This window comes from Emys orbicularis, chromosome 4 (assembly GCF_028017835.1).
Source record: "Emys orbicularis isolate rEmyOrb1 chromosome 4, rEmyOrb1.hap1, whole genome shotgun sequence".
Taxonomy (NCBI): Eukaryota; Metazoa; Chordata; order Testudines; family Emydidae; genus Emys; species Emys orbicularis.
The window spans coordinates 67440566-67464269 of record NC_088686.1 but is presented as its reverse complement, the minus strand read 5'-3'; the positions used below and the strand labels follow the sequence as shown (position 1 = coordinate 67464269).

Sequence of the window (23704 nt, the reverse complement as noted above, 5' to 3'; positions counted from 1 at the left end):
CACAGTTGAGAAGCGAGTGGCGATAGCCCTGTGGAAGCTTGCAATGCCAGACAGCTACCGGTCAGTCGGGAATCAATTTGGAGTGGGCAAATCTACTGTGGGGGCTGCTGTGATCCAAGTTGCCAGGGCAATGAGAGACCTGGTGATATCAAGGGTAGTGACTCTGGGAAACGTGCAGGCCATAGTGGATGGCTTTGCTGCAATGGGATTCCCAAACTGTGGTGGGGCCATAGACGGAATCCATATCCCTATCTTGGCACCGGAGCACCAAGCCACCGAGTACATAAACCGCAAGGGGTACTTTTCAATGCTGCTGCAAGCCCTGGTGGATCACAAGGGACGTTTCACCGACATCAACGTGGGCTGGCCGGGAAGGGTACATGATGCTCGCGTCTTCAGGCACTCTGTTCTGTTTCGAAAGCTGGAGGAAGGGACTTTCTTCCCGGACCAGAAAATAACCGTTGGGGATGTTGAAATGCCTATCGTGATCCTTGGGGACCCAGCCTACCCCTTAATGCCATGGCTCATGAAGCCGTACACAGGCAGCCTGGACAGGAGTCAGGACCTGTTCAACTACAGGCTGAGCAAGTGCCGAATGGTGGTGGAATGTGCATTTGGGCGTTTAAAAGCGCGCTGGCGCAGCTTACTGACTCGCTCAGACCTTAGCGAAAAGAATATCCCCATTGTTATTGCTGCTTGCTGTGCGCTCCACAATATCTGTGAGAGTAAGGGGGAGACATTTATGGCGGGGTGGGAGGTAGAGGCAAATCGCCTGGCCGCTGATTACGCGCAGCCAGACACCAGGGCGGTTAGAGGAGCACAGCAGGGCGCGGTGCGCATCAGAGAAGCTTTGAAAACTAGTTTTGTGACTGGCCAGGCTACGGTGTGAAACTTCTGTTTGTTTCTCCTTGATGAAATCTCCGCCCCCCCACCCACCCGGTTAACTCTACTTCCCTGTAAACCAACCACCCCACCCTCCCCTCCCCTCCCCCCTTCGAGCACCACTTGCAGAGGCAATAAAGTCATTGTTACTTCACATTCATGCATTCTTTATTAATTCATCACACAACTAGGGGGATAATTGCAAAGGTAGCCCGGGATGGGTGGGGGAGGAGGGAAGGAAAAGGACACACTGCAGTTTAAAACTTTAAAACTTTAACACTTATTGCTCGGGAAATCATCTAGGGTGGAGTGACTGGGTGGCCGGAGGCCCCCCCACCGTGTTCTTGGGCGTCTGGGTGAGGAGGCAATGGGACTTGGGGAGGAGGGCTGTTGGTTACACAGGGGCTGTAGTGGCGGTCTGTGCTCCTGCTGCCTTTCCTGCAGCTCAACCATACGCTGGAGCATATCAGTTTGATGCTCCAGCAGCCGGAGCATCGACTCTTGCCTTCTGTGTGCAAGCTGACGCCACCTATCATCTTCAGCCCGCGATTCAGCACGCCACCTCTCCTCTTCAGCCCGCGATTCAGCACGCCACCTCTCCTCTCGCTCATATTGGGCTTTTCTATAATCAGTCATTGACTGCCTCCACGCATTCTGCTGTGCTCTGTCAGCGTGGGAGGCAGTCTGTAGTTCTGTAAACATTTCATCACGCGTCCTTCGCTTCCGCTTTTGAATATTCACTAGCCTCTGTGAAGGAGAAAGATTTGCAGCTGGTGGAGGAGAAGGGAGAGGTGGTTAAAAAGGATACATTTTAGAGAACAATGGGTACACTCTTTCACGTTAAATTTTGCTGTTCACATCACACAGCACATGTGCTTTCGTTACAAGGTCGCATTTTTCCTCTTATATTGAGGGCCTGCCGGTTTGGTGTGAGAGATCACTCACGCAGTGCCAGGCCACAGATTTCAGCTTGCAGGCAGCCATGGTAAGACACAGTCTTTTGGCTTTTTTAACCTTGTTAACATGTGGGGATGGTTTAAAACAGTACTGCTCTCATTAACAGTAGGGGGGGAGGGATAGCTCAGTGGTTTGAGCATTGGCTTGCTAAACCCAGGGTTGTGAGTTCAATCCTTGAGGGGGCCACTTAGGGATCTGGGGCAAAATCAGTACTTGGTCCTGCTAGTGAAGGCAGGGGGCTGGGCTTGATGACCTTTCAAGGTCCCTTCCAGTTCTAGGAGATAGGATATCTCCATTAACCATACCAAGCACCCGTTGGGTTGGCCATTTAAAATGGGTTTGCAATGTAAAAGGAGGGGCTGCGGTTTCAAGATTAACGTGCAGCACAAACCCAACTAATTCCCCTCCCCCACACACCCAATTCTCTGGTATGATCACTTCACCCCACCGCGTGGCTAACAGCGGGGAATATTTCTGTTCAGCAGAGCAGGAAGGGGCACCTCTGAATAAAATGTCCCCTTAATAAAATTGCCCCATTTCAACCAGGTGACCGTGAATGATATCACTCTCCTGAGGATAACAAAGAGCGATAAGGAATGGATGTTGTCTGCATGCCAGCAAACACCGGGACCATACGCTGCCATGCTTTGTTATGCAATGATTCCAGACTACGTGCTACTGGCCTGGCGTGGTAAAGTGTCCTACCATGGCGGACGGGATAAGGCAGCCCTCCCCAGAAACCTTTTGCAAAGGCTTTGGAAGTACATGAAGGAGAGCTTTCTGGAGATGTCCCTGGAGGATTTCCGCTCCATCCCCATACACGTTAACAGACTTTTCCAGTAGCTGTACTGGCCGCGATTGCCCGGGCAAATTAATCATTAATCATTAAACACGCTTGCTTTTAAACCATGTGTAATATTTACAAAGGTACACTCACCAGAGGTCCCCTGTGTGCCCACAGGGTCTTGGGTGAGTTCGGGGGTTACTGGTTCCAGGTCCAGGGTGATAAACATATCCTGGCTGTTGGGGAAACCGGTTTCTCCGCTTCCTTGCTGCTGTGAGCTATCTGTTATCTCCATCCTCATCTTCCTCGTACCCCGAACCCGCTTCCCTGTGTGTTTCTCCAGTGAGGGACTCATAGCACACGGTTGGGGTAGTGGTGGCTGCACCCCCTAGAATGGCATGCAGCTCCGCGTAGAAGCGGCATGTTTGCGGCTCAGCCCCGGACCTTCCGTTTGCTTCTCTGGCTTTGTGGTAGGCTTGCCTTAGCTCCTTAATTTTCATGCGGCACTGCTGTGCATCCCTGTTATGGCCTCTGTCCTTCATGGCCTTGGAGACCTTTTCTAATATTTTGCCATTTCGTTTACTGCTTTGGAGTTCAGCCAGCACTGATTCATCTCCCCATATGGCGAGCAGATCCCGTACCTCCCGTTCTGTCCATGCTGGAGCTCTTTTGCGATCCTGGGACTCCATCACGGTTACCTGTGCTGATGAGCTCTGCGTGGTCACCTGTGCTCTCCACGCTGAGCAAACAGGAAATGAAATTCAAACGTTCGCGGGGCTTTTCCTGTCTACCTGGCCAGTGCATCTGAGTTGAGAGTGCTGTCCAGAGCGGTCACAATGAAGCACTGTGGGATAGCTCCCGGAGGCCAATAACGTCGAATTCCGTCCACACTAACCCAATTCCGACCCCCTAAGGCCGATTTTATCGCTAATCCCCTCGTCGGAGGTGGAGTAAAGAAACCGGTTTAAAGGGCCCTTTAAGTCGAAAGAAAGGGCTTCGTCGTGTGAACGTGTCCAGGCTAAATTCGATTTAACGCGGCTAAAGTCGACCTAAACTCATAGTGTAGACCAGGCCTACGTCCCTAAGGGCGTAGATTATGTTCCTTGGGTGAATGGGTCTTTTTTTGAGGCAGACCAGGTCTTGATGAATTGCAGCATTGACAAACTTACTCGGCTTGAGGAGGTAGGAAGCTCAGAAGTAAGTTCCTCATTTTCTCAGTAGTATTCCCCCTTTTGTGATAGAACCTCAGCTTTCCCATTTCAATTTCCTGGGTGGTAAGTGATTGTAAACTCAAATCGAGGGAAGAACAAAGCCCACCTTAACTGTCAAAGCTTGGGCTTTGCAGAGGTACTCAAGATTCTTATGGTCAGTAAAATAACCTGTACTGGGTGCTGAGCTCCCTCAAAGGTGGTGACGCCATTTTTCAAAAGCAGTTTTGATTGTGAGTTGCTCCTTGTCTAGTATTTCATAACTCATTTCTGTGGGGGGTGAGTTTTCATAGAGTGGTATGGAAAGGGGGCAGAAGGTATGCTGGGGTCGAAATCACTGCAGGAGTACCACCCTGATTGTCACATTGGACATATCTGCTTCCATTATAAATGGGCGAGTCCATAGGTGCCAACTTTCCCCGGCACCGGTGAGTGCTCGCACCCCTTGGCCCTGCCCCGACTTCACCCTTTCCCCGCCCCTGCCCCACCCCCATTCCAACCCCTTCCCCCAAATCCCCACCCCAACTTCACCCCCTCCCTGCCCCATTGGACCCCTTCCCCAAATCCTCGCCCCGGCCCCACCTGTTCCCCGAGTGCGCCACGTTCCCCCTCCCTCCCAGCGCTTGCCGCGCGAATCAGCTGTTTTGCGGCGCAAGCACTTGGAGCCAGGGGGGAAAAGCGGGCACGCGGTGCGCCCAGGGGAGGAGGCAGAGGCGAGCTGGGGCGGGAGGGCGGGGTGGGCAGCTGCCGGTGGGTGCTAAGCACCCACCAATTTTTCCCCATGGGTGCTCAGCCCCAGAGCACCCACAGAGTTGGCGCCTATTGGCAAGTCAGATCGGGATGTGCCATATTCGTGGCCATGGTGAAGGCTGGTCAAAAGCACACTGGGCTTCAGGCAACCAAGTGAATCAAACAGCTTTATGAAGGATGGAAGTCGGGGGGTGGGGGAGCTATTTGTTCAGAGAAATTGGTGGTGAATTGCCTATAAAAATTTGCAAAGTCCGGGAAGCACTGAATTTCTCAAGGGATCCGGGATGTTGTCCAGTTGTGCAGGTCCATCTGAATACCCTCTGGGAAAATAATGTAATCCAAAAATTCAATGGTGGACTGGTTGAAGGTGCACTTTTGTAGTTTGGCATACAAATCATGCATCCATAGCCTCTAAAGGATGGACCAGCCATGATGGTAGTGCTACTCAGGGCTCTCAGAAACACCAGTATATCAGTAAGGCATATGGTCAGGTATTGGTCTAGGATGTTCCTAATCACATCATTTACAAAATGTTGAAACTTTGTGGGGGCATAGGTTAAGCCAAATGGCATTACTAGATATTCAGCCTGCCCGTATTGGGTACAAAGAGCAATCTTCCATTCGTCCCTGGGCCTTATGAACACTAGATTGTACGTCCCTCAAAGATCTAATTTAGTGAAAATCCTGGCAGTCCTTAAGCAGTCCAACAATTCCAGGATGAGGGGAAGAGGGTACCAGTTATGAATAGTCACCTATCATATCAATGCACAATAGTCTATGCAGAGGTGTACGAACCCGTCCTTTTTTTGCACAAAGAGGACTGGTGCTCCTGTGGGAGAAGTAGATTGCAGAACAAAGCCCTTTGCAAGATCTTCCTGGATATATGGTGTATATCAGTCCATAGGACACATTTGCCCCAGGTTGTAGGTCATTTGGACAATCATAATCCCTTTGTGGGTGTAGTGAATCTGCATGTTTCCAGGTAGTCCTGGGACTTGTCAAGGAGGCTGGGGTTCTGGTCTGTCATCTGGGCTCTGGCTTCCATCCAGCCCTGGGGCCCAGGGTGCAGGTCACTGGGGGTTGGTTGGTGACAGTATTCAGAGAGGAAGCTAATGCTCTGCCACCGCCAGGAGATACATGGGTCATGTTGCTCTAACCAAGGAGTGCCAAAAATTATTGAGAAGAATGAGATCACAGAGTACATTATTTCACAGTTCCCTTCCACTACAGCTTCTAGGGAGGCAGTCTCTTGGGTCATCAGAGCAACCCGATCAATCATCTCCACCAGGTCCACTGTGGGTTTTGGCTGGAGAGGCATCTGGAGGGTTAGTATCTATAAAGTTCGCAGCAATGATGCAAGTACGGTGGTATGGTACGCCGTACCAGTGAGATATTTATAGCTGGTACGACGTACCAGAAAGACACAGGAGGAGCCCAGCCCTTCCATGTAGCTGCATCTCCTGAGTCCTCCTGCCTGGGGTCTGTACAGGAGCCCCTCCGGAGGACGGGACTGGGGGCGGTACAGCAGCCACGCCAGAGGAGCTGCCAGCGTGGGGCTGTCCAGCGGCCCCATGTTATGCTCCTTTCTCTGCTGCGGTTCCGGAAAGCCTCAGGCCGGCCGCTCCTCTGGTGCTACTGTACCGCCCCCAGTCCCACCACACAGCTGTGTCTCCTGAGTCCTCCTGCCTGGGGTCTGTACAGCAGAAGTTTCCAGCACAGCAGGAGGAGGACAGAGCCCACCCCTCCCAGGTAACATGGGATGGATGTGGATCATGGGGAGGGGACTGGGAGCACGAGGGGGCCCTGGGCTAGGGGTGGGGTGAGGAGGAATCATGTGGGGGGGTCACATGCGGAGGTCATGTGTCCCCCCCTTTATGTCCCTCCCATGAGCGCAGTGTACCAACAAGAAATGATTTCTACTTGTACCACTGAGCGCCAGAGTCTATCATCGCCAGTTGTGGGGGAATCTGCCTCATCTCCCTCACAACTGCAGTGGCAGGGGACATTGGAAACATGGGGAGACCCCATGGTGTCTGGGTCAGCTTCTACTCAAGAGTTGAGGAGTGGTTCGTTCCAGAGCATAAAGTTCTGAGCTGGTCGGATGGTAAGGACTTATCCTGGTGCTCCACAGTAAAAACAGAGGTTCAACGGCCATTAATGAGCTTTCTCCTTTGGGGTCAGGTGTCCGCAATCCAGGTCAACCTGCTTGGGTTCAGGACTCAGTTTTACAGGCTTTGGTGTAGCAGACAGATGTCGGGGCATTGGGCCATCCTTTCTTTCCTCCTCCTGCTCTCGCAGCCAAGAGTCGATGTGCAGGGCTCTAGGTGGGTGGGGTTTTCAACACGGGCTAGGTAATCTTTTACGTCTTCACTGAGTCCCTATTGGAACTGGTGTAGTTGGGCTGCCTCATTACATTCAACATCATCTGCAAGTCATCTGAAGTGATCAGTGTAAGAGATGGCTATCCCTTGCCCTTGACGAAGCTTCTGGAGGGCAGCGTCTGCAGAACGGATGTGGTTTGGGACATCGGAGATGGTTGAGAAGGCTGGCAGAAAGGTGTCCCAGCCGGAGAGCCCTGGGCTGTTCTGCTCTAACCAGTGGGAAGCCTAGCTGAGTGCTTTGCCGGTGAGAAGGCTGACTACTAGCCCCACCTTTGGTCTGTGGGGTATGTGCAGGGGTAAAGTAGACAGAGCAGCCTACATTGGTTCAGGAACCTGCGGAATTTCTGATGGTCCCTGTCAAACCATTCAGGCAGCAGCACCGCTCATGCTGGTTCAGGCGATGGGTGGTCTGCTCGGGCATGTAGTATAGCTGCATCTCCCTGAGAGCATGCTAGCTGTTCATGCAGGGTTTGTTCTTCAGCAGCGAGCAGCATCACCTGGGCCTGCGACCGGGTTAATGGCTCATGCAGGGTCTGTGCTGCGGTGGCAAACTGTGTAGCTTGGGTCTGTAGTCCAAGGTTCTCTGCTTGCAGGCAGGTGACTTGGTCCTGCAGGTCCCAGACCCTTGGGGGACCTCTAGTCGGAGGGCGGCCTGCCCTTTTCATCCTCTGTGGAGGGGAATGTATTGGGGTGGGGGGCCCAGAGGTGGTCTGAGCAAACTGTTAGGGCTGGGCCATGGGCAGCTAGTGTGCACTGGTCAACTGCCAAGTTGCAGTCAGAAGATGAGTACTAGAGTCGAGCCGGGTCAGGATACCAGGAAGTCAGGGTCAGGCACCACGTTGCAGACAGGAAGCCAGTAGCAGAGTCAGGGACAAGTCAAGGTCTAAGGTTCACAGTAAGGCAAGGTCTGGAACAGAAGCAAGCAGGCAGTCTACGTCATTGCTCAGATAGCTCCTGTGATGGCTTCCTGGTTTATATACTGGCATGCAGGGCTGGCTCAGGCTTTTTTGCCGCCCCAAGTGTCGAAGGGGGGGGGGGCGGGAAGGCCGTGATCGGCGGCACTTCGGCAGCAGCTCAACCGCGCCGCTTCATTTCTCGGCAGCAATTCGGCAGCAGGTCCTTCGCTCCGAGGGGGACTGAGGGACCCGCCGTCATATTGCCGCTGAAGACCCGGACGTGCCGCTCCTTCCCATTGGCCACCCCAAGCACCTGCTTCGTTTGCTGGTGCCTGGAGACAGCCCTGATGGCATGAGCCAATCAGAGGGATGGGGTGTGCACACTCCGGCCCCTCTGGGTTGTACTTCCTGCAGTGTGTAGCTTCACAGAGTCCCACAGCAGAAAATCAGCCAGAGCTTCCAGTGGTGATGTGGAAGCATCAGTTGCCTAGAACCACCACAGTCTCAGGTTTTAGCCCTGCAGGTACTTACACAAGGTCTCAAACAAAACAGGGAAGAAAAAAAACTATACAGTACAATAAGTCTTTCTGACCTCCCTACCCCAAACAGAATATACCTCCCTGTCAGAAGCTCTCCGAAGAACTGAAGTCATATCAAAATCCCAGAGTAATGTATATATAACTTCCATTTATAAAAACCACTACACTCAGTTGCAGCAACTCCATAGAGTCCAACAGGTAACATGTTTCTCAGACTATGCCCCTGGAAAAAAGATAGGAGAGTGAATCATAAATTGCATTAATCATTCCAGTAAAGGGCTCCAGATTTATCAGGGCAAATTTGCAGATAAACTGTGAACAGAAAATATCTTTAGGAGAAGAAATAATGTATGATAAAATGGTGCAGACTAGAACAAAACTGTCTAACCTTTTGAAACACTGAAAGGACATTATATAAAGAAGTAAAAAGGGAAAATGGAAGAGCAACGATCAGGAAAACAATGGAGAGAGATATTATCTATCAAAGAGGCAAAGTGAGAACTACAACAAATGTAATGGATGGGCCTTATTTTAAAAAATCAGCATTGTAAAGTGATGCTCCAAAATGCTGCACTAACACTCTGTCAGCTGTGATGTATTTTGGACCATGACTATAGAGTAGTGCTTTTTATAAGGTTGGGAGAGGAATCTTCAAACTTGAATCAAATGCTTTATTCCTCTGTATCTTGGTCACGAGTCAGAAGGGGTGTGTGCAAAGGTTCCAAGGCAGTCCCCAGCATAAATTAAAGCAGCCTGAAAGCAGTTTTTATGGCAGGGGATTAACAGTGCCTACCTTTTTTCCTCAGCCATACCCCAAAACAGGTGACCAGGAGCTGTGGTATCCAGGGGCGACTGTATGTATTTTGCTGCCCCAAGCACAGCAGTCAGGCGGCTTTCGGCAGCATGCCTGCGGGAGGTCCGCCGGTCCCGTGCCTTCGGCATATCCGCCGCGGGACCGGCAGACCTCCCGCAGGCATGCCGCCAAAGGCAGCCTGATTGCCGTCCTCATGGCGACCGGCAGGCCGCCCCCCGCGGCTTGCCACCCCAGGCACGCGCTTGGTGCGCTGGTGCCTGGAGCCAAACCTGGTGGTATCTCTGTGTCACCTGCAGATTCCCTTTAAGCAGGAGAAATTGTGATGGGAAAATATAGCCCAAAGTGATTACAGACACGACAAGAGTGAGTGCCAAAGAAAATAATTAAAATAAGTAGAATTATTGTTAAGAAGTCCATCTTGCTTTCAATAAACTTTTAATTGGAAGAAGGTGGCAGAAAATCTAGACTTGGACTGATCAATTTCAATTTTAATTGCTGCCCAAAGGGAGCTAATAAAATCAAATGGGAGTTCTTAAGACAAGTTTTAGTTAAATGTGGTCACCTTCTGATAGATTTTGATTCCCCCACTTTCTGTTGCAGTTAATGGAAATATTCCCATGACCAAGAGATTCAATGAGTCAGAGCTGCTGTCCTGTACTCTCCTGTATTCTAGTTGGAGATCAAATCAAAAACAAAGATAGAATTCAGAGTGAGTTCATGGGGATCATGTATCCAAGTTATCTGCTTGTGCACTGTAGATGACTTCTAATAGTTCATAGCCCTCAGAAAGCCATACCACTAATTTCTGAGTTAATTGGCAAATTAACTAATGAGGCTAAATCATGAGAAAAAGCAGACATAGGAGGTAACATAAATGCCATATGCCTAGTGGAAAACTAGAATATTGGAGCTACCATGGATTCACCCTGGAGAACGGCAGATTCTCTTTGCACTGCCAGCTTTCACAGGGGCTCTGTCTGAAGATGGCTGCTTTAAGGTATGGTATGGGCTCAATTGGAGCTTCGTCAGTGTAGGCTCCACATAGCGTACCCTGAGCACCCTAATTACATCCCTTCCTTGGTCAGCATTGCCCCCTTGTGAGACTGTGTTGGCTGGCTCCAAAGCCCTGGCATGTTGTGGGCACCTTCCATTATCTCAGTGTACAGGCACCAAGATCCCATGAGAGTTCAACATATCACATTCCTGTGGTGTGAGCCAGACGTAATCAGTCAAAACATACCAATGGCAGGGAGGCAGGAATGTGACTGTTATGTTAAAACTACGCAAGATAGGGGACAGAATAAAACAATGTGAAAGTCCTGATATAAGGAGAGACAAATTCAGTTTACCAAACAGTGCATTCATTAAATGCCAACGACTTAGAGATGCTCTAAGAGGGAAGAGAGGCTTGGCTCAGCTGAGAAAAGACAAACACTATATCTGAATTAAGAAAATAGGAAAAGTGACCATGGAGTAGTATCTTGCCTGTATGCTGAATTATGAGATGGCATCCGTACAGAATGCCAGCAGCACAGTAGCACACTGGAAAAACTGGGCAGGAATGTTGGCATAGGAATAAAAGGAATATGACAAAATGTGCTTCAAACTACTGAACACATGAGAACCAAAAATTCAAACTATAGCATATTATTGTTATAATTCATTTATATAACACTCTAAATGTACACAACACTTTACAGAACATAGCTTCCCTGAACTAAGAACTTGTACAGAAAAGTTACAACCACACAGAACAACAAGGGGAGATTAAGAAAGCATTGTAGATGAGCCCCAGGTAAAACCTCTTGATCCAAGTCCCACCCCTACCCCCATTTTCAGGGGGGTTGAATTTTGCTAATGGCCCCTAACTTTATACTGAGCTGAACAAAAATCTTAGATCCAAACATCCTTGAACTTTGGAGTATTTATAATCCAGATCTAAATTTTAGATAAATTTAGTGTTCATTACAGTGGTCCCAATAAGATAGATTTATGCACGAGTAAGTATTTTGCCACCTTTCCCCCTCTCAGTTTTGCTAACGTGACTCAATCCGGCCCTGCAAAGCTCTCCCACCCGCCTCTGATATTTTACTCATGTATTCCCACACTGCTCTGTTTATGCCATCCATCCTGCCTTGTAGCACCTCTTGCTATTCCAGTCACATCCCAATCCTCCATCCATCTTTGCCAGTACACTTAAGTCCTGTCTAGGCCTCTTCTATGCTATTCCACTGCTGAGCCCAGCTCCCCACTCCCACCCTGATACTTTTACAAGTGCAGCTCCTTCATCTGCACAACCCACATTGCTCATCCTGCCCTGATCCCCGATATACACAGCTATGCTAATGCTCCTCAACCTTGATCTGCAGCATCTTTTGTTATTCCAATCCTGAGCTCCTCTGGAGGAAACACTGCCAATTTAAATGATTATTTTCTGCTCTTAGACAACTGTCCACTAAGCAAAAAATTATAATGATCAAAACAGTGTTCACTTGGGACTAAAGCAGCTTTTAATACAAGGGCACCATGGGGAAAGGTCAGCTCAATTAAACCAGTGCACCACTTAGCAAGTTCTAAACTCTCAGAACAGGTATCAGCATCACTGAGCAACCAGCGTGAGGCCCCAAGACATGACACTGCCAGGGTCAGCTCTGGAAAGTAAATTGGTAGCAGTGTATCCAAACATCCCCCTTCTGCAAATGAAGCTGCTGATCACCAACCCATTTCTTACTTGAGGTAGAAATAGGGGCTCAGTTATGTGACGCACAAGCTCTGCTTTCTCCTGACATTCTTTTGGGTTTTTTTGTTTTTTTTATAAACTCCATTTTATTTTATTTTTCAAATTTGCATTAGGTTCTTAGCCAGTTGAAATGTCCTCTAGCCTTCAGAGAGCCATTGATCTATGGTCCAGTCTCACAGGCCATGGCATTGTGAACCAATATCACAAGAATGCACTGTTTCCTGATATTAATGCTTGGTTGTAGGACATTTCCTGGTAGATTCTGGAGCCACGCATACTTTAATAGAGCGTGCCACATAGTTGCCCTTGAGGTTTCTTTTGTGTATGGTTAGTTGGACTTTTTTTGTTGTTTGTTTTCTGGTTTGATAAACCAAACAGGTATTTTAGATTTATGTTCAATTACCTGAGGTAATCAGCTATTGTTTACTATGGAGATGATTTAGGGAAATTCAGTTCTAATCCCAGCTCAATTAAGGGTTTAACTGTACTCAGATACGTAATTCCAAAGCAGAGATAGATCATTGTGCCAAACTCCATGCTGCTCAGACTAGAGATGCACCTGGCCCCTGACGTTTGGATCCAAGTCCAGATCTCAGCAGCCCCAAATTTGGATCCAGTTTGTTCTGGCACATTATAGAGATAGGAACTTCTACAAATTTTTCAAACAATCAGGCTTTCATTTTGATTCCATCTTTAGCTGAGACTATTACCGTAATAATGTTAGGACCATGTTGAACTCAGACATTAAAAGCATACATTTAATGGGTTAATGGAGATGTTCTCCAAGTGTGGGGTGGGCTCTCTCAGAGGCTCTCTCTTTCAGGAAGAAGGGAAAATGAAAGTCTGTGTGTGTTTGTGTGTGTATATATATATGTTGGTTTTTTGGTGTTTTCACGCAAGGAAGAAATGAAGCAAGCAGATGAAGGGCAGTGTATTGCATGTTGCCCATTCAGTAGACAGATCTCTTTTTGATGGGTCTTGAGTAGAAATGAATGGAAGAAAGGAAAGTTTAAAAATAATAAACCTTTGCAGAACTGCAATGTCTTTTGTCCAAAACCCTCAAGGCACTTTCCAAACAATTCAATCATGTTTTTCAACCTCCACTCATGTACCCAGCCCACATACACACTCACTCCTCTATAGGAAAGTAAGTAGTATTATCCCCAGTCTTCAGATGGGGAAACTGAGCCAGTACAGAGAAGTTCAGAGATTGGTCATGGTCACAGAGCAAGTTAATGACAAAGCATGGAACAGAACTCAGGAGTCCTGACTCAGTCTTTTGCTGCTATCGCCAGACTACACTGTTTTCCTAATTAACATTCTCAGTTATTAAACTTTTTGTGATATCCTTCTTTGGAAGAGACTGTGCACAAACCAGGTGGAGTGTTCTCCCCTGCTCCTTTGGCTGTGTCCAGCTCCTTTGGGCTGTAGGGGGCAACACTTCCTTCCATTTCTCTCCAATTTCTCTACCCATGTGTGGTCTATTGTGATTGCAGAAGTATAGCTCTCCCCAGAACCCTCACCATGTATGTCTGTCAAGCTTACATTAATATGCAGACTAAAAGATGAATAAATTCCCTGTGGATTTCACAGAGCAGCCTATCACCAAACATCATGAATCTAATGGGGGATCATCTTCAGGGGAACAATTAAGTATATGTAGCAAATAGTGAAAATCAGGAAAGTGAAGGTGAAGGGTTAGATTTCAGTCCCTGTTACTGTAGAAGCAGAAGACAAAAGATATCAACCAGGGTTCTGCATAGTAGAAGGTATTCAACAACTAATTCTTTCAGTTCCCTGGCTCTTTTAAAAAAAATGTATGTGCATGCTACAAATCTTGAAGTAGTTCATGGTTTTGAAATGATTTTAATTTTGAATTTGTTGTTTAATATCCATATTTTGTGACTGGACCGATGGACTTGAAATCTCACCACTTCATGATAAGTGACATATTGTCATGAAGTCTAAAATGACAGCCTTTGTCAAACTATTGTCTTTCTGCAGGATGAGACCTCAATGATTGACTCCCTTCCTGTACTGCACAAGGGTTAGGAAGAGGGCATAAGGAACGAGCTCCCACCTTGTACATTCAGTAATATAGGATCTCTCCAAAGCGCGTGAGAATGAGATGAGAAGTACACTGGCCAGTGTGTTTGTCCACACAGCATTTCCCCAAGGAACAGTGGTCTGCAGATTACTGGGCATACTAGCTTCCTGTGCCACAAACAATAGCAGCTCCTCCATGATGACTCAACATACAACTTCTGAAGCCAAAATCTGATCTGAGATATATAGTCAGAGCATACAAACATATGATATGATACTTTGCAATAACTTGTGAATAGCATAAATCTACCCATAGACCCAGCATGTGTTCTCCACTTATCTCCAAAAGGTCTGACATAATTTATCACAATAGGGACACTTTTTTTGTATGTAGCCCCTGCCATTGACAATGTTGTATGATATTTGCTATTGTAAGCTACTTCCATAGGGCCAAATCCTGACCCTCCACTCTCACCCATGGGAATGCCCAAAATGCAGTAAAATGACACTTCTGCTGCAGAGGGACTCCAAATATCCCTGAACACAATGAAACTCAGCTATGTGGTAGTGTTCTCTTCACAGGAACGTGGAAAGGGAAGTGGCAGATGGGTTGGGGCTACGGCAAAGTCTTGACCAGTAAGTTCAAGAAGGGGGAGGGATAGCACAGTGGTTTGAGCATTGGCCTGCTAAACCTAGGGTTATGAGTTCAATCCTTGAGGGGGCCACTTAGGGATCTGGGGCAAAAATCAGTACTTGGTCCTGCTAGTGAAGGCAGGGGGCTGGACTCGATGACCTTTCAGCATCTCTTCCAGTTCTATGAGATAGGTATCTCTCCATATATTATAACCTTGTGTATCAGCTGGACAACATGTATGTGGGCTAGGGCCACTACTACAGTTTATGGAGGCTTCACTAGGCAGTGTCTCCTGGTTGAAAGGGGATTCCATTCCCTGCAAAACTTGCCTCCTCCACGAGGCAAAGCCTGTTCACTCAGGCTTTTTGCCAAGGACCAGGATTTCGCCATATTGTGAGAATCAACTTCTTAGCAATGATCATTGCTCTCAAAATCTAAAGCTGCTCATATGACATCAGAATACTGAGTCGACTCCTGTCTCTCAGGAGAGCTGTTTTTATATTTAGCTCTAAATCCTCCTGTAGTACAAAGCTGACCTCTGGATTGTACCAAATTCCAGAACTCTACGCCTTTGCATGCTCCCACAATGAGCATGTAAAGAACACCTAGCAGTTTTGCACTTCCACCATATATTTGATATTGAAAAACCAACTATCAAATAGATTTCCAATAGCTCTGATGCTAAAGATATGTTATACTGTATTACTATCTATACATTATAAACTAACCGTAAAGCTTTACATTGTATTTCCAACTATGGATCTGTAGGGATAAGCAGCAGATTCCTATACATTATTCAAAATGAGCTCTCAATGCTTCTGGTTATTTCTTTTTCTCCATCACCACCTTACTGTACCTTCATCCCAATGTTTATTTCAGTCATAGCTTTTTGCTTTTCTCGTTTAGCAAAGAGGTACGTCCATATTATGATCTAATTATGCATCAGTTGTTAAATAACAGAATCACTTGTTTGAGTGCAAAGGAAACCCAACAGCTAAAACTTCAGATGCAATTTATTGTGTCACTTAAATAAAAGAATAACTTGCGAATGGGCAAATAGATTTTTCTCAAATTTTCCAGAGCAGTTCACTCTCAGGCAAAGATCTTTGGTGTCAATTTCCAGCCTCAAACATTTCTTTTCTAAACTATAAATCTCTCAAAATCTAGGGCTCCAATAGAGTCTACAATGATCATTTAACCGTAGCAATGTTAGCTAGCACCACTCTAGTTAACCAGGGGGCTCAAGCAGGGAACTTTGTAATTTTGCTTTAGTTGGTGCGTGCAGACACCGCTAAAATGATTACACAAAGGTAGTCTGAAAAGCGGGGGTGGGGGGACGGGGGGAAAGGGAAGAAAATTGAAAATGCAATGGGAACAAGAAAAAAGCAAATGCAGAAGAGTGGGGGTTTTTGTGTGTGGGCTGCGGAAGGCTAAGGGTATTTTGAATGAAAACGCTTTGAGTTTTTAATGGGTGTTTTTCTTTTAGAGTATAGTAAGGTTAGGTCCTTCCCTCTGCTACATATTTCATGCATACTCTGAACTACATCTGCTACTAGTTGCTTCTGCTTCTGGTGCTGATGTGGCAATTCCTCCTACCTAATCTGAATCAAGTTGCAGTGCAGTTCTCAGTACTCAGGTAGACTAACGGTGATCAGATAAGAGTGCTTATTAAGAACATTAAGTTCAGCAATGACACAGAAAAGGTTTAAATGTTGTAACTGACTCTCTTCCAGGGTTTGTTCGGTTCTTTTATCCCACGTAGCTTGCTGATGATCCCTGGGTCTGTGTTTGTGCTGTTGTGCTACAAGAATCCTGTAAGCCAGGGCAGGATTCCAGAGGACAAGCTGAAGGAATGTAATGTGAAGCATGTGGAACTTAAGTGGTGCACAGGCCTTGTGTAGATCCTCTGTTAAGGGGGCAATTTTTTTATTCTAAAAGAATGTTTTATACTCCAAATGTGATAGAAACTGTACCTTAAAACACACAGGGTGTGGACAATCTCAAGATGTGTCTTTGTCCATCCAAACAGCTACAGACAAGCATTAGCTTCTGCTTACTCCGAAATATACACCAGAATGTGGAGCACTCTATTAGCAAGGTAGAATCTGGGGGCATATTGGAATGCCATCTGAGTTGGAAGGTTGCAAGAACATTATACTTGAGCCCAGAAGTCTACAAGACTTAAAAATCTTGGACTTTGTGTAGATTTTGCACCAGGCAGGGAGCACATAAGATTTTGGATGGATATAAAAAAACACCCCCACTTTTCAACCAGAGAAACTGCCCTTCTCTCGTACATACAATTCAGAGAAAATAGCCAAGATTTCCCACTAGAAAGGACGCTTTGAATGAAGAAAATGCTTGCTGAGCTGTATAAGGTACCCAGCCTAGAAGAGTGCATTATAAAATTATTTTTAAAATCACTCAGCCGTTTCCAACATCCTTGTCTGGTATTCCCAAGGTCCTGGTTGGTTGGCCGGCTGCCACCCTCTGCCCTCGTCAGGGTCATTGTACTTTGATTGCTTGGGGGAGGGAGAGACTTAAGATCTTGTTGCAACACATTGATTTGAAGCAGGTGCAGCTTTGAGACAGCTTCTGCTATCTCATCCACCTCCCACATTCCCGTCTGGATTTCCAACTTTGATTTTTTTTTTCTTTCCTCTCTTGTCAAGAAAATTTACAAAGCTTGTCCTTCATCTCTTTCCAAAGATGTGGCATGTGAAGGGAAAACAGCAGAGGGGTGCTGTGTCTTATCAGGGTTTACTTCCCCACACTTCAGCTGTCAGGCATAGCCGGGGCGTGATTTCCTTTCAGTCTCTCATAACTCTGGTAAAGAAAGTTTCCCTGATTTACTACCTTGTTGGTCCTTTGTTTTCTAATTCACAGAAGTGTCAACATTTTCCTTTTTAAAATGTACTATTTATTTTCACATTTACAGTGTAACGTATGTTGCAACAGCAACTGAGCAATTATTTGCAAAATTTAACAGACAATATATAAAGCTATGCACAAAGAATATGAGATGGAACCGGTACATCTCTGGCACCATGTAGTATTCTTCAGACTGGAGAAGAGACAGAATTCACACAAAAGGGATACTTTATTCAGAATGCTGGGTATACACAGACCTGTAGCTCCCAGCTGCTCGAGTTCAGAGACTGGGGAGCAAAGACTGTTGTCTGGAGATACCGTACAGTCTCAGAGAGTAGAAGCAAGTGACCTGCACTACCTCTGGGATCTTTTAGGAGAAAAAGTTAACCTACAGAAGGGCTGTTCTGATCACACTCACTAGACCTCAGGTGTGAGTGAACAAATGATACCTGTAGATCTAATCAGCATGGATATTTTACCTTAGTTCATTTGCTAGAGGATGATAATTAACTATATGTATCATTCATTCTTACATATGATCATGTCACTCTATCTAGTAATGGAGCCATATACCCTAAAAAATCTAACCGTAAAACAGATTGTTGTGAGCACATCACCTCAGTGCTCCATTCTCTACACTTCAGGGTCTTTGTCCTGATATTCAAATTCCTTCATAAATTTGGCCCAAGGTGCATGAGAGATTATCTCTGCATCCCTAACCATAGCCTCCTGCAACAGCTGCATTCCATAGGAATGATGGAGCTGCCACCCCTGGGGAGGCCCATGAGCACAGAAGACAGAATTTTCAGAGAGGTCCCCATGTAACTCTATGCAGCTCTCTACCCAAAGAGAGGAGAACGACCACAGACCTCTCTGCCCTCAGAACAAAATGCAAAACTCTCTTCTTTTTGACTTAGCTTTCCACAATTAGCTCTTCACACCCACATGCAGAAAAATACACCCAGGCTAACTGTTCTTGTTTACTCCTACAGGTGGAGAAAGGGGGAGAGATCATTTTGTGACTATTTTAACACATGTGAGATACTGGTATTACTGTGACATGGGGCTGTATTACTTGATAAATAGATAAATATGTGAGACTCCTGATATTAGGTGCACATACCCAAACTAATCCATCCTGGGGAGGGGAAATCAGCTGTGCTTGATATCAGATGCACAAAGCAAACCTAAATTTTCACTGCTGTTCTCCATATCCCGGATTAAGAGTATGTCTACACTGAAAAAAAATGCATTCTGAACTCAAATTAACTCGGGTTAATGCATCTTTTATCTCAGATTAGCATTTTGAGTGAAAGCCTAAAGGAGCCTGGGGTTGAACTCAAGCTGCTAATCTGAGTTAAAAGTCTCATTGCCCGTGTCCTTACTGCTATATTAACCCAAGCTAGCTAATGCAGGTTAGCTAACCTAAGCTGGGTATACTTTTTTTTGCATCACAGACATACCCTAAGTGATTGGCTAAAGCAACCTGAGCCACTACAATTCCAGCTGCATTATCTAGCCAGGTCTCAGTAATACATAGTAATTACTAATCAGTTTGTTCAAACTTGGAGGATAATAGGGTGATAATAATAGCCAACATGGATTTGTCAAGAAGAAATCATGCCAAACCAACCTAACTGCCCTCTTACTTAGGGTTAGTGGCCTAGTGGATGGGGGAGAAGCAGTAAAGGTGGTATATCTGAATTTTAGTAAGGATTTTGGGTGCCAGACTTTAAGAAAGATGTGGACAAATTGGAGGTGGTCCAGAGGAGAGCAACAAAAATGACAAAAGCTTTAGAAAACTTGACCTATAAGGAAAGGAATAAAAAAAAATAGGCATGCGTAGTCTTGAGAAAGGAAGATTGTTTGGGACCTGTTAACAGTCATCAAATAAGTTAAGGGCTGTTTTAAAGAGGACTGTGGTTAGTTGTTCTCCATGTCCACTGAAGGTAGGACAAGAAGTAATGGGCTTAATATACAGCAAGGGAGATTCAGTTTAGATATTAGGAAAAACTTTCTAACTATAAGGGTAGTTAGGGACTGAAATGGTTTACCAAGGGAAGTTGTGGAATTGACAACATTAGAGGTTTTTATGAACAAGTTAAACAAACATCTGTCAGGGAAGGTTTAGGTATACTTGGTCCTGCGGGCATGGACCAGATGACCTACATTTCTATGATTCTATGCAATATCAGGCACCTCGTCCACTATGATTGGATGGTGGTGCTCTTATGTGACAGAAACATTAGACTGTGGTTTTGTGAGTTGAGCCTCTGAGAGAAGGCCCTAGACAGAGCAAATGGGATGGATAATAAAAGTCAGCCCCCTGGCCTGTTCTTGAAAAATGTTCTTTTCCACTTACTCTAGAATTTTAAAAGTAGAATGCTCCCTTCGTTGATGTTTAAAAGTCATTTATGAGATTTATATTATAGGCTTATTTTTTAGAACATTACATAGAGGGGTGTTGTCTTAAGGTTAGTGCACAGGACTGAGGTTTTATTTGTTTCGTTCTGATTGCTAACGCTGAGGGGCAGTACCTAAGGATTGCTAGGGGAGTTGTTGTTGCTATTCCTAAAATAAAAAATGTCTCTTCCTTCTTTTGAATGACAGTGCAAGGCAGAACATAACTTTTCCATGGCACTCCTTGAGTAAGAGTAATGGGAAATTCCAGTGAACTACCCAACCTTCTCCTAATGAAATAGGCTCTACTGTCCAGAGTTGCAACTGAGCTGTTGTGGATTGCATAAGTGGTGTGTTTGCTTTACATAGTCACTGTGCTAATTGCAGCTAACTAGCTGGTTTGGGATACATGCTCTGTGAAATGAAATACTCTTTCAACGTTCCAACTGGAAAGCCCTGAATTTCATGTCAGCAGCACCATGTAGATAAGCACGTCTTGGAATGTGCATGTCTGTAGAGGGCATTGCACTTCCGCATCCCTAAAAATGTCTGTAGAGGAAGATTATAGCCTCACAACAGGTTATTCATCCTCTCAGCCACACAGTAAAGAAGAGAAACACATGCAGCTGCTCTGTAGGTTAGGAAATGGGATCATGGTAGGTAGCAATGATAGCCCAGAACAAGGAATGAATTAAAGTCATATGCATAATGGGACTCGCCCATTTGCACTATATGAGAGTAGTGCAGCTAAATTCCCACATGCTCCACTGTCGATCTGTCTTTCCCCCAATATTTATTATTTGAATTTGCTTGTTTTTCTGTGTATTTCAGAAGTTGTGAGGTGCTAGACACTATAATTACAAGTCACCTCAATGGGCTGCAGATTTCCTAGATTCTAACACGGCAGTTGTATCAACAATACATTGGTGTCTATTAATGGAGGGTATCAAAGACCAGTATGGATTTATCCAGTTATTAGACTCCACCATCCAGTGGCTGGATTTGTTGTGTATGCACATTATTGCAGCCACAATTCAAACTGGAACCTTTGTGGTCCATTCTCAGCAGCTCTTTCAAGTGAGCCGGTGGGAGCTATGCTGAGCATGTGTCATCTGGAAGACACTCTGCAGACCCTGCAAGACATGAACAGCTGGTTCAGATGTCCAGTGAACGTTCCAGAAAAGCTATGTTATGAAATGGTCAGCATATCAGTCGTGTCATCAGTCATGAGTTTAAGAAAACCCTTGAACACTTATACTGAAGAACAAGATTTTGGTTGTGGAAGCTACATATTTCCCATGCTCAACCACCTTTCCTCATTAAGGTTCAAAGTTTAGGAATAATTATCAACAATTCCATAATGTCAGTGCCCTGCAGAGGAACAGTAGCAATATCATTGTTTGCTGGTTCCAACTTGTGAAACCCAGAGAGAATGCTTAGTAAAAATGACATGAATACATCTACATTAGAGCTTTGGGAGTGATTCTGCCTTGTCTTTCCTGGGAGGGACACAGTCAAGGTGTCAGCTCACTGTTTATTTAATCTCAAAATCTGATGAATCATTGTTTTGTTCTCCCAGCCTCAGGTGTAAAGTCCCTACTCTTTCTAACAAAGAACAAATACAGGCTGTTGTCTTGGCTTGGAGGAGGACAGTTTGCCCTAGTTACAGTACTGGGGCAACAGCTTTACTGTTAACTGACCTGGTTTGGTACATCTCTCTCTAATCTGCAAACATCTAGTGCCATCTGTCTGCATTTCTCTGCGGCTATGAGGACTGAAAATATTTTTACCCCATGAGGATCATTTCCTTCTGACAGCAAGCCCCAGGATCTGAATATGGGTTTCTCCATTATATAATAGATCCCAGACATCAGCACTCACTAAGGGCACCACCTGAGGCAGTGATTCTTGGAATACGGGATTGAGCCATGCAGAAATTGTCAGGTCCTCGGACCTGGCAATATAGGCCACTAGGGTTTTTTCCCCCATGAAGTGCCATCCAAATCCCTGCACCAATAATGTATTGCAGCACATTTTTTGTGCTCAGGCCTCCCTGTAGCCTTCTCCAAGGCTAGAATATTATTCATAACTATGCTAAAAAGTGATGAAATCAACGTTTTCCTCCACCCACTCCTCAGAGACATAGGCCATAATCTCTACCGTGCTCCCAGCATGTCCTCGGAGGCTGGGAATCTCATCTCCGTGACAGGCCCAGTCCCTCCTCAGACACTGATCCTCTATGACATTCTTACTCTCTAGATACCATGAATGTCACCTCCATCAATGCCTCCAAATATTCCCAACCTACAGAGAGAATCATCTCTACAATGCTTCTGGTCTCAGGATGGGGAAACCTTGTGTTGATTTGACATAGTTTGTTTTCTAGCCCATTATGAAATGCTAGTTGCTGGGCATGGAGTTTGTGATATAAGAGGAAATTAACTTGAGCCAGTTATCATCCAGTTGAATTTAATACAACTGAGTCCTACAAGCTTACTGAAATACTGTGAGAGTTAATAAGTAATGTCACATGCATACAAGAAAAATATAAGGCTTTTAATGACCAAACTCATGACATATACTTTATTTTTTCCCCTCTAGTTGGCTGTGAGTTTGGCTCTCTATGTTCAATGCTGAACTACTAGAGCAAATATTCCACAGCTGCTGTATTGGTAATGGGAAATAAAGCTATCCTCCCACTTTGTGTTTATGTCTTTTGAGATTCTCTTTCTTAAGAATGCAGTAGGACAGAGAGACTTTGGCTTTGCTGTAAACAGGCTTTTCTTGTGTAAAATCTTGTGCTATTCGTGAGATATAGAACATTGCACCAGCGGAGGATGGTGGCATCTGAAAGTGAATAAGCAAAATTGACAAGTAAAGGATTGCTCCAAGCCAGGTTACATCATTGGGTAAAGATTATACTGTGTCTGAGTAAAAAGATTGCCAGCAATGCCTACCTTACAGAGAACACAGTAAAAAAGTTGAATAGGGTAATACTCAGACACACATATATAACTCCAGGATTGAGCAACATTATATAGATGCTGGAGCTTTGCTTGGTTTGCCACCACTGTGGACATATGGAGCTCAACCAACTCCTTCACTGGTTCTCCCTCTCTCCTAAAGGTTCATATGTACCTAAATACTGACGCTTTGGGGTGGAGGAAAAAGATTTCATATGGTATAAATATACACAATGTAACAGCATAAAAGAGGTTTCCACAGGCAAAGAACTAATAGGAATGTCCAGTGTTCCTGTTTCTCCTCTTGTGAATTAGACGCTCTTTTTTAATGTTATTCTCTGTCTTTACTCAATCGAGTATATTTTGTTGTGTTTGGCACGGGGTTATTAAGAGTTCACTGGGGCAGTAGAAAAATAACTGAGTTTTTCAAGATACGTTCAATTATTAATTAAAACTGAACAAGCAAGTTGATGATGTGGGGTAGGGGGGAAACATCTCTGTCTGATTGCAGAGAAACTCCACCCACCAAAGCTCTGAAGCAGCTTATCAGATTGTAAGTACGACATCCTCAGAGTAAACTCTTAATGGCTGTTCGAACCTTGATGATAGGACATTAAGGGACAGATTCTTTCAGGCTTATTCTCATTTAAGTAGTACAACACTCCGTCAGTAGTCTTTTTTATTTCAATAGCACTAGATGGCAGAATCTGGTCATAATATACTAGCTTCTGAGAGCCTTGGGCTTTACAAATTCAACCCTTTTCTAGGCTGCAGATTAATACATGCAGGCTCTTTGGGGCATGGACCATCTTCTGGGTGGGGTGTACAGTGCGTAGCAT

The 23704-nt window shown here is 45.5% G+C and overlaps 1 protein-coding gene across 1 annotated transcript in view; it reads left to right on the top strand.

Moving 5' to 3' along the window:
* RGS6 (regulator of G protein signaling 6) overlaps nucleotides 1-23704 on the top strand; it is a 502429-nt gene that overhangs the window by 432732 nt on the left and 45993 nt on the right. The window lies entirely within an intron of this gene.